Source organism: Pongo abelii, chromosome 2 (assembly GCF_028885655.2).
Source record: "Pongo abelii isolate AG06213 chromosome 2, NHGRI_mPonAbe1-v2.0_pri, whole genome shotgun sequence".
Classification (NCBI taxonomy): domain Eukaryota; kingdom Metazoa; phylum Chordata; class Mammalia; order Primates; family Hominidae; genus Pongo; species Pongo abelii.
The window spans coordinates 169,433,416-169,445,585 of NC_085928.1; the positions used below are offsets into that span (position 1 = coordinate 169,433,416).

General features: G+C 38.2%; 1 long non-coding RNA gene and 1 pseudogene across 1 annotated transcript in view; both read right to left on the reverse strand.

Annotated features, from left to right (window-relative positions):
* Positions 1-1,647: 1,647 nt before the first annotated feature.
* On the reverse strand, positions 1,648-6,116 carry LOC112132605 (splicing factor C9orf78-like; annotated as a pseudogene).
* Positions 6,117-9,522: 3,406 nt separating this feature from the next.
* LOC134761048 (uncharacterized) overlaps positions 9,523-12,170 on the reverse strand; it is a 34,519-nt gene continuing 31,871 nt past the window's right edge. Inside the window, exon 2 of the long non-coding RNA XR_010139282.1 lies at positions 9,523-11,835. This is a non-coding gene — a long non-coding RNA (uncharacterized LOC134761048). The remainder of the gene's footprint in view (positions 11,836-12,170) is intronic.

Consider the following 12,170-nt stretch of genomic DNA (forward strand, 5'->3'; position numbering starts at 1 on the left):
TCCAGCCATCCCATTACTGGGTATACACCCAAAGAATTATAAATCATGCTGCTATAAAGACACAAGCACACGTATGTTTATTGCGGCACTTCACAATAGCAAAGACTTAGAACCAACCCAAATGTCCATCAATGATAGACTGGATTAAGAAAATGTGGCACATGCACACCATGGAATACTATGCAGCCATAAAAAATGATGAGTTCATGTCCTTTGTAGGGACATGGATGAAGCTGGAAACCATCATTCTCAGCAAACTATCGCAAAGACAGAAAACCAAACACCGCATGTTCTCACTCATAGGTGGGAATTGAACAATGAGAACACTTGGACACAGCAAGGGGAATATCACACACCGGGGCCTTTTGTGGGATGGGGGGAAGGGGGAGGGATAGCATTAGGAGAAATACCTAATGTAAATGACAAGTTAACAGGTGCAGCACACCAACATGGCACATGTATACATATGTAACAAACCTGCACATTGTGCACATGTACCCTAGAACTTAAAGTATAAAAAAAAATTAAAAATAAATAAATAAATAAATAAAAATTGAATAACTTAGAGAATATCTTGCCTTTCTCAGTAAACATTAGAAGGAGTTTATATTCTAAATACTATAGTAAAATATTTAAATTTCAATAAGATCTTCGTTTCTCTAGCTTATCTTTCAGCATTATTTCTTGTTTATTTTGCTCTTGTTTTCTTTTTTTTTCTTTTTTCTCTTTTTGAGGCAGAGTGTTACTCTGCCACCCAGGCTGGAGTGCAGTGGCACCATCTCGGCTCACTGCAACTTCTGCCTCCCGAGTTCAAGCAATCCTCCTGCCTCAGCCTCCCAAGTAGCTAGGATTACAGACAGCTGCCAGCCAGCCCAGCTAATTTTTGTATTTTTAGTAGAGATGGGATTTTGCCATGTTGGCCAGACTGATTGCAAACTCCTGACCTCAGGTGATCCGCCCGCCTCTGCCTACCAAAGTGCTGGGATTACAGGTGTGAGCCACCACACCCAGCCTATTTAGCTCCTGTTTTCAGCAGAAAGTAAACATTCTTTATCTTTCATTTTTTAAATTCATTTTGTATTTAATAATTAAATTCTAAAAGTGATAAAAATATATACAGTTTTGCTTTTTCTTTCCTAATAAAAAACTTTGTAAAAGTTAGAAAATACCAGTATTCCTTTGAATACTGATATTCTAGTATTTTTCTGCTGTCAGCTAGACCCACTCTAAACAATGAAGGATCGATTTCTGAACCCATTTCAAATATGTGAAAGTAGAAGACATGATTGCATATATAATGATAAAAGCACAGTCTAAAGGGTATTATTAATAGCATACCATGGACACATAGTTGCTTCCTCCTGACCAAGAAGAAATGTTAAGAGAAAGCCAATAAATACATTTACAAACAGGATTTAGTGCCCACAAGAATAGTGTTTGCTTTTAAATAGGAAATCTATGCACTCCTTTATTTCAAAAAGTTACAAATTTAGTGCTTGAAAAATCCAGCAGGTAAGCAGCAGGAGTAAGAGAGTCTGTTTTTGGAACTGTCTAATGGCAAATAAGCACGCTTCTATCCAGGAAGCATTTTTCCATGAAAGGGATGCAGAGAGAAAGAACTGGTATTTACATTCCATTCTACACATCTCAGTACTGCCTGTTCATCTTCTTGAACCTCTCATAGTGATAGTCATCAGGGGCCTTCTCATTAACAGGATGCTTGCCATTTGGAAAGGACCACTCAGGCTCTGGCCTCTCCCTGTCACTTGCTTTCAAGGCTTCTCTTTGTTTCTGAGTATGAGGCTGTTGAGCTCCTAATGATAAAAATTTGTTGTGTGGCACATATTCACAGCCACGTTGGTAGACACGAAGGACGTCTCACTGTCTTTCTTCTTGTTCTGCTGTTCTTCCCCAGCTGGGCTTTGGCATCCTCCATGGAAATGATATTACCTTTTATTTTAGCATTGATGCTGAGGTCCAGCTTGGGGATGCCACTCAGCATCTGGCTAGAAAGCATCTTCTCTGTCTTCTTTGCTGAGGAAACAAATGTTTTCTTGAAGTTCATAAAGGCAGTCCTTTGTGTTCTTCAGCTTGACTTTCTGTTCCATATGTTTCATAATCTCTTTCCTCTTGTTCAGCTCTGTCTCAATGTACTTTATTATGTCTGCATTCTCATCCCTTCAGTTGGTTTCTGCAGAAAACAATGTCCCCAGGGTCTTCCTCTTCACTGATTTTATCTTTGTCTCTTTCGTTTAGTTTCTTTAGGAAACTATGGTAGATACCTGTATGGTGGATACCAGACCACCTGTTTTCATATGAAAGGGATCATCCACTAGAGTGGTCTCTTCTTGTACCTTCTCTTCCACCAGCAGGGCCACAGCACTCAGCCTGTTGGGCCTGTTCCTCAAGTTCTGCACCCTCTTGTCTCTTCCAGTTTTAATCAAACCTCCTCTGAGTCCTGCTCATCCTCTTCTGGCTCTGAGTTGGCCTGGCACCAACAGAAAGTCTTCTCCTTCTATCTTATAGAGAGAATAGTAATCGGCGCTTCTCAAAGTATTCGGGTCAACAAGACATTCTCTTCTTGAGGCATCTCATCAAATCCACTGGATCTATAATTTCATTTACATTTAGCCAAGGTCTAATCAAGGATTTAGGTTTCTAATTTTTATTTCCCCAATTGTTTAATGTATACATTTGAGATGCAATATTTTGTGTGTGTGCATGTGTGCGTATAGAGAGTGTGTGTGTGTGAGAGAGAAGCATGTATGTGTGCTTGTATGCATATCATTTTTTCAAGTACTTTCACGGATTGTCTCATTAAATTGTTGAAACAACCATATGAATAAACAGGTTGCCTATTATTTTCTCCATTTTACTGCGGCTCAAAGAGGTTTAGTGGCTTCATGACGATTAACTGGTAAAGTATCAGAACAGATTTGAACCCTCTGTTTCTGAGTCCAATTTTCTTTGCCCTAAACTACATGTCTTCATATAGAAATCATAAAATATAGCTGAAGGGATTTAGAATTCCTAGAGAAAAGTGGGGAGCAGGAAGACTACAGGTGGGGACTCCTCTCTGTGACATCTCTTCCTCCCCTGACTATAGCAATTGGAACCTGCTGTGGCTGCTGAGCAGAGCCCATGTGTGCTCAGCGCTTCCAGGAGTTGGGTAGGTGTTTTGCAGCCTGTTGTCTGAATCTCTGAGCAGAACCTAATTATTAATAGCTCATCCAAAATTTGAGATCCACTTTGTTTCTTTTCAGTCCTCTTAGAGATTGGAGAACTCTTGCTGAATCTTAATGATGTTTTTCTTATCAAAATACTTATACATGTTAACTGCAATTAAGTTAGAAAATAATAGTTTCATAAGGATAAGAAATTAATAATAGCTGGTAATCCCACCATCCACATATTTCTATTACTACAGTTTTGCTATATATTGTTTCTTTACAAATATAAGAATTTTTAAATGAAATTATACAATCTATTTTTTGCAATGTTTCTGTGTTTTCTCTAGAAATAGAAAAGTATCACAAGTCTAGTTCCATGTTATTAAGTAGTCTTCTGTAAGAACATTTTTAGTAACTATCTCACTGCATGATGTCAGTGTTCTTCCATAAGAACATTTTTAATGACTACCTTATTGCATGATGTCAGAGTTTGCTTCACATACTAGGTCAGAATTTTAAATTAGTTCTGTTCTTCATCATTTTAGATATGCTATGTTTATTTCATTTCCTGTTTATTATGAAGAACCCAGCCCTAACCCCATATAGTACCTGGAAGAAGCAACCCTATACATCATAAGACACCTCTTCTCCCAAACAGCTGCTAGGATGAGGCTAATCTATTGGCACTCAGCAAGCAATCAGTCCAAATCAATCAAGAATTTTTAACTAAGAGACCCAGCAAAAGCAGTAGGAAGAGGCATTTCAAATGAAAGATACTTTGCAACCTAATACTTACAACCAAAAGAACCTTGACCAAAACACTGTGATAAAGCTTGAGGCTGAATCTTCATTTTCCATATTCATAATTTGTCAGAATAATTCTTAGAATTGGGATCACTAGCTCAATTTTATACCTTTTAATACATTTGATGCATATTGCCAAATTGCTACCTGGAAGAGTTGAACCAGTTTATTTGCCCCCTGACCACCACTAGAAGTTCATGTATTTTTTCCAATTTGATTTCCAGAATGGTATTTGATTGTCTTAAGTTGCATATCTATGATTTCTGAGTGAGTTTTAATATTTTCTATAGGGATTGACCATTTGTATTTCTTCTCTTATTGATTGCCTTTTCATATCATTTGCTCATCTTTTTTGTTAGAGTAATCATACTTTCCTCATTGATTTAAAATAACTCCTTATATGTTACAGACTTTAATCCTGATCAGGACCTTTTTTACCGGGAGCTGATGTGAGTTAGGAGGAAGGGCAGGGAAAGATGGGCCAAGGGTTTGGGTGAAGCTCTGCAGCCAAAGGAGGATTAGGTCAGGAGACACTGCAGCTCCTGACTCCTCTCCCTCTTCCCTAGACCAGCGTCTTTTTCCCCAGGGCATTCATAGAGACTTTCAAAGGGTATATTGATATAGATAGTTTTTAGGGAATTAATTTATGGATTTTCAAATTTCATATAACTTGTTCATAAAATTGACTGCCTGAGAAATCTTTACCCACCTCCCTTTTCCAGTAGTTTTCTCCCATTTCACAAAATCTTGCTATGGTGATTTACAATGGGATACAAAGCACTCTGGAGCTCCAAAAAAGTGATCATTTGAAATATCGGGGAGGATATCAAGAAAATGAGTGATTCGAATCCCTGGGTAAAAAAAATTCCTTTGCAAGTCAAGTGGTTGCTAAATCTTTGCCTTCAATAAAATGTAAAGAAGACGCAATTCAGTTGTCAGTTGACAGATTATTAAAAATTTTTTCTTATAAATCACCTTGTGCATGTAACTCAATGGGAATTGAGTGACATTGCTATAGCTGCCTTCATTCTCATCTACACAAACAAGATTTCTCAATGTTTTTATTGAGATGCATTTTAAGAGTTTGTTTTTTATCTTAATAATTACCTATCTAAAGTTGTAATATATTCATCTTGTTTTCATCAGTTATGCCCCATAATCATCAGGACAGTATAAGCTACCTAACTGTAATAAGTAAACCTAAAACATCAATGGTTTAATACAACAAACTCGATTGCTCATTCATCTCACGGTTTGATGCAGATGAGGAGCCCTTCTTGGGGACTCTCTTCCAAGGGTGACCGAGATACCTCTGTTTCCATCTTGTATCTCTGCCACCAGAGTTTCTAGTTCCACTTGGGAAGATGAGAGAGAGAGAGAAACTAAATCCACTTTTTCTTTTCTTTTCCTTTCTTTTCTTTTCTTTCTTTTTTTTTTTTTTTTAAAGACAGAATCTCCCTCTGTCACCTAGGTTGGAGTGCAGTGGCACAATCTCAGCTCACTGCAACTTCTGCCTCCCGGGTTCAAGAGATTCTCCTGCCTCAGCCTCCAAGTAGCTGGGACTACAGGCGCATGCCACTGCACCCAGCTAATTTTTGTATTTTTAGTAGAGACGGGGTTTCATCATCTTGGTCAGGTCTCGAACTCCTGGCCTCAAGGGATTCTCCTGCCTCCGCCTCCCAAAGTGCTGCGATTACAGGTGTGAGCCACCACGCCTGGCCTCAATACACTTTTAACTGCCTAGGATTGGAAACAAGACTTCATTTCTGCCCACTCTCCCAGTGGAAAACTATGAAATAAAAACTTCCTGGACTTTCAGGAAGAAAAAGGTGTGGTAAGCACAGAGTACTGTCTCTGCCAAGGTACCACTGGCAATAATCGTAGTGACAGCTCCATCCAGGTGCATTGTCTTTTAACAGGGCCAATGGTCACAGGAAAGAAACAAATTGTAATTTCACTTTATATTTATTATAGAAAACTAAGGTATAATTATACTAAGGTAAAATTTAAATACTCCTAAGCACAGAAAGATCTTTTATTAGAATAAAATTTTGTAAAAGAATGGAAATAAGAATTCAAAGGGAAAAAGAAATGATGTAAGAATTCCTTACCTCTTATCAAGTGGATGATGGTGGGTGTCATGGTGCTATACTACTTATATTCCATTAGATATATTATAACAAGCTGAGTAATAGTATTACTTTCGAAAGCCAATATTTACAACAGACCATATATTACACCCTTTGCAACCATTGAAGTTTTGATGAAAACTTTTAGATTATAACATAAAACTGAATGAAGGTATATAGTTTTTCAAATTTCCCTCAGGAGATATTGAACAAAAATGTTGAAGCCCAGTGTCTTTAAGGAAATACTCAGTTTGATTTCATTATTTAAAAGCTAACAAAAAAAATAACTATTAGTAGGACGGCTTCTGCTGTACTGGATTTGCAGCTCCATGGGTTGCAAACCACTGTCTTTTAGGACACCAATTTCTCAGGAAGTCTAGGGATAAAGAATTCTAGGTACAGAAATGTTGCATTTTTTGGCAGAGTGCATACACGAAGGTAACAAGCAGAGCCGCAGGCTGACACGCCCTGCTTGGCTTTGTGGTCAACCTACCTTAGGGTTTAAGTCTTCTGCTCTTCTGAAGTCTGTGAATTCTTATTGCCTTGCTCATCAGCTGATCATATTGAACCACTCTCCCAGTGAAATAAAAATCCTACCACTTTCCAGAAAAATCTAAAGCAGGCTGTCTTTTTGACTGCTGAAGATGGCAGTTTTAGACAGGGGTCTAGCTCTCCTCCCTAAAAAGGCCCATTGACCTTTATTGCAAGTGAAATAGCTTATGGGAACAGTAAATGGCTAACCTTACTGTACTATTAAATAGGGCTCCCTGCAGCCTCTCCTGTCTCTCAGCTCTACTGAGAGGCTTATAATAGCATTTCTCATAAAAGCCTCTGTGCCATTTCCCAGGTGCAAACCTTTACAGAGAAGTACAACTAGGGAGTTTCCAAAATTGCTCGAAGAGAAGATTGTCTAAGGATAATGCCAACTATTTAGCAAGTGTTTCTTGACTGGAATTTGAGATCACTTTATTTTTTGCATTTGCTTTTATGTAACCTGTATAAGTGGCAATTGGCGATATGCTGGAAACATAGGAGAGGAAGCTTACATTAAAACCCCATTGAGGACACCACCTGATTTAGAGATCAAAAAACAAATCCTCTATGAACTAATGTAGTTAAAGCCATGAAAAAGAAACTTTGGTCAGGCTCCAAAATATGTTTTTTAAACCATCCTATAATGCTTGTTGAGCACCAATCATTTGCAAGGTGAACTGGTTGGTAGATGCTGCAGAATCTTTTCTAAAAAGAAAGATGTGAGCAGCTTAAAATTCAAGAATTCCGAGTTTTTTCCTAATCAACACCCAGTCACCTCTTTCATGTATCCTATTTTATCTTCATCACAGAATTAATTACTACTTGACATTTTCTTTTTTATTTATTTACTGGTCTGCCTCCCCACAAGAACATAAGCTCCATGAGTATTACGATTTTGCCTATTTTTTTCCACTGCTGTATCCCTGGGGTTCTGAAGAGCCCAGCATGTTGTAGACCTGTCAACAAATCTTGTCAAATGACTGAATAAATTCCCACCCTAAGAAGGTGCATAAACTCGCAAGGGTTGGAAAATGAAGCCTCAAATATCAATAATATTCATTAACATATTTATTCAATTTTTTTAAAGTGCTTAAGCATAGCAATAAAGGCCTTGGAGGATTGAGGGATGTTATCTTATAGGATGAATCAAGTTTCCTAGAGGAAGTGATTAGGTTGGACTTTGATTTCCTGAGCTAGTGTGGGCCTGGGGAACAAAGCAAAGTGTAGCCAACACACAGGGAATATACATTTGGTTCCATGCCTATATTTTTATGTGAAACAAACGGCTGCTAGCAAAGCCTTCATGATAGTCAACAAATTAATAAGCCCTTGTTCAGTATATCTAGGCTGCCTCATGCACTGGACAGTCCTTCCTCTAAATGGGTATCCAGATGATTCCTGTTTCTGCTCTTTCAGGCTCCAAAAAACTTTTTTGTTGTTTTTTTGTTTGTTTGTTTGTTTTTTGGTCACAGCCATGGCATCATCAAATTTAAAAATCTTGTCTTTAAAAAAAAAAAAGGCAATCTGTAATTTAAGAGTAACTTTAATAAATCTGGACCCATTGTTAGCTCCCCAGGGCACATTTAAAATATGGAAGCTGCATGATGTCAGATTATGCTGTGACTGTCTTACTCGTGCCTTAGGGACAGACCATATGCCAATGGGTGGGTAGATGAGTACCTCTTAGAAGGAAATGGATCTTTTCACTATCATTCTGGGAGTTGATCACACCTAGGCAGGGGATAAAGACTAAGGAAGTGGGCCTTACGTTTATGTCTGGATTATCCTTCTCCTCTCTCTGGGTAGGTGGCCAATATTGTCCAAGCTCCAAAAGGCAGAAATTCTCTTGACATCTGAAGGAGGATGGAGAATGAGGCAGGTAACCAGCTTCACAGGGGACCCTAAGACCAGTCTAGAGTGTGTATACTACTTCTCCCCCCACTCACTGCCAACTTCCAGTAATGTCTTGTTAAGTTGGTTCCATGCCTAAGTAATGTCTTATTAAATTGGTTCCTGGCATCAGCTGTCTTATGAGATAAAGGGAAGAATCTGTCTCACATTGGTTGGAGAAACAAAAGGAAGAGGAGCTCCCCTTTCCCTCTCTTTCCCAGTGAGGCTGGGATGGGTTACCTGCAGTGGTCACCAGCAGAGCAATGCTATGCTCAGAAGCATCTTGTGAAAGTCATTTGCAGTAGTAGCAGCAGGGTAGAGAGAACAAACCAGACTTGGGAAAGCTCAGGTTAACTCTGAGAGGCCCTGGATCCCTGGAGAAATAGTGGGGGACAGTTAGAAGCAGAATTATTCCTGGCAGTCAGGCCAGGGGGTTTTGAAGCTATCAAGTTTACTCATTAAAAATAGATGTGTTCCAGCCAGGCATGGTGGCTCACGCCTGTAATACCACCACTTTGGGAGGCCAAGGCAGGCAGATCACCTGAGGTCAGGAGTTCAAGACCAGCCTGGCCAACATAGTGAAACCCCATCTCTGCTAAAAGTATAAAGTCATCTGGGCGTGGTGGTGCACGCCTGTAGTCCCAGCTACTTGGGAGGCTGAGGCAGGAGAATCACTTGAACCCGGGAGGCAGAGGTTTCAGTGAGCTGAGATCACACCACACCACTGCACTCCAGCCTGGGAGACAGGTGAGACTCCACCTAAAAAAAAGAAAAGAAAGAAAATAGAAGTGTTCCAGATAAAACTCTTTTTATAATATTGTGGTAGTGGTAAAAAAATTACCTATTTTTTCCAAGGCAGCATGTTGTTTAATGATGAAATACAAAAAGCCTTCCCAATAATGTGAGGAAATGGTGACATTGTTTAACATATTTAACTAATATTGTTTAAGTACTACCCAATTAAATAAGAGGAAATAAATGTATAAAACAATGAAAAGGATGAGCCAAAGTGATAATTATTTACACATGATATGATCACATAGCTAAAAAAGAGTCACATAGAAAATTATTGGAAACAATAAGATAATCCAGTACAAAAGCTGGTTATTAAATGCAATAATCAATAACTTTTCTGTATAAAAACAAGTTAGAAAACATAATGAAAAAGTTCCCACTTAAAATAGCTTCTAGAATAATAAAATACATTAGAATAAAAATAACAATAAACATGCAGAATATATGTAACTGAATCTTGAGAAAATGAAATGGTATTCCCTATGTTTAGATAAAAAGACTAAATATCATAAAGAAGTCAACTTTTCCTAAATCAAATTATTAATTGAATGTAATACCAACAAAAATAAGATTTTTTGGTTATTGTTGAAATCACATATGTCAAATAAAGATATTCATTACACAATTACTTTAGCTGCAATAGACTAGAAACAGTCTGAATGTACATCAATAGGACATTGGTTAAATTATGGTATATTCCCAGAAGACAGCCTTGTATTCTGCCATTTAAAAAGTAAAGGAGATCTGCAGGCCTGGATATGGAATAATATCCAAGATATGTTGTTAAATAAAAAGATCACAATTTATATCTACAATATATCTATCTATATAAAATAAATGGCATCATAATATATCTATAAATATGTATGTCCATATAAATTAACATGTTTCCTTACTTGTACATAGTTTTCATAATTGTTATCTTTAATGGCTATATGGAGTCCTTTCTGTTTCATAAATCTGTCTGTCCCTAGTGCCTATTATAATGTTCAGGAAGTCCTAATGAGAGCAAAGAATGATGCTAACACTGTAAGTGCTAGTGCCAAAATACCTCAATCCAAAGGGGAATTTTTTAACCTCTGTGCCTTAGTCTTCTGGCCTATAAAATGGGGATGATGACCATTTTTACTTTATAGGTTTGTCCTGAGAATTGAGACAGATTAAGTGAGACTACATATTAAGTGGTTAATCTGCATAAAGCTTTTAGAGCAGTGCCTGGTACATGATGAGCAATCAATCAGCGTGAGCTATTATTATCGCTGTATGAAATAATGTTAGAGCCTTTAAGTCATTTCTTGTTATGGCTGTTATAGATAGTAATGCAATGAGTAGCTCTATTAATATAAAGTTTTGCCTCTGTTTAATTATTTCATTAGAATAAATCCCTAGAAATTAGATTGCTGGATCAAAGAGTAATCACAATAATTACCTTTTAAAGATATTCCTTTGACCTCTTCCCTTAAAGAAAATTTAATGATATGACAATTACTAGTTGATATAAAAGAGAAAGTAAAGCAAATAAATCATGTATTTATTTGACCACAGCAAAAGGGAGAGGAGCTCCCCTTTCCCTCTCTTTCCCAGTAAGGCTGGAATGGGTTAGCCATTTACTAAACAATTATTTACTAAACGTCTATTTTATTCATAAAACTGTCTAGACATCATACAAACACCCAGGGTTCCATTCAGTTGATTAAATCCAACAAAGATTTCCCAGTCTACTACATGCTTGTTCCATGCTGGGTGTTAATCACAGTATGGAGGAATATGGAGCAGCCTTTGTCCTTAAAACTCAAAATTTATGCAAGAAAGTAAGATGTGAAGATAGTATGAGACTCTATAATCAAGCACCAAATTCCATTTTTAAAAGAACCCAAATCTGTGATTCAGACACTGGATATTAGGCATAGTAAGCTAAGCAAAAAAGAGTAGGTGCTGGCTGGAGCCACCTGGCAGACGTCAAAGCATTTTCAAAGACAATATCCAGTTAGCAGCAAAGAAAGAAGTATGTTACCACAGAAGTGATGACCAAATTAGGCTCTACTGTCTTCTTAGAATCTAACATTTTATAATTACTTTTAATCCACCCCCAAATCAACAGGACAGCTTTGCATTTGAATATTATCAGTAGAAAATGTTTGCTCTTGCTAAAGCACATCCTCGTCCCTGCCAGCTGGAAGGTAAAAGGAACCCTCAAACTTCAGCTGTGGGCTTTAGCCAAGGGAGTCCAAGAGGTGTGCTCAGGAGTAGATAAGGCTGGTAGAGGGCCTCCATTGAGGACTGTGCGTGTTTATCTGTTTCAGAAGGGCTCTCTATCTGCTGAAAGAGCAAAATCATCTCCACTTCACTGTTTTCAGGATGCAGTGCTAATGTGTCTTACAACAATCCAAATCTCACACCACAAGCTTTACCACTCTTCAGTCTTCTCTCTTTTGTCTTGGAGTCAGGAGGAAGGGGGCAAACTGCCCTCCTCTTTGAGGCGAGCAAGATCATTTGTCTCAAGGAAGCCAAACCTGAAATAGAAGCAGAAGCCGTTTCACATAATTGAGGAAGACTTCACAGTTGCCAGAAACCCTTTTCGTAAGAGAATAAGCCCCGCATAAAGGGTTTTCTGGCCTTTAAAAATAGCCCACCAAATATCTTTCTTGTGCCTTATCCAGGAATTTTTTTTTTTCTGCTGCCCAGGCTGGAGTGCAATGGCACAATCTTGGCTCATTGCAACCTCTAGGTTCAAGCCTCTAGGTTCAAGCATTCTCCTACCTCAGCCTCCCGAGTAGCTGGGAGGCCGCCAACACACCTGGCTCATTTTTGTATTTTTAGTAGAGACTGGGTACTGAGTTTCACCATG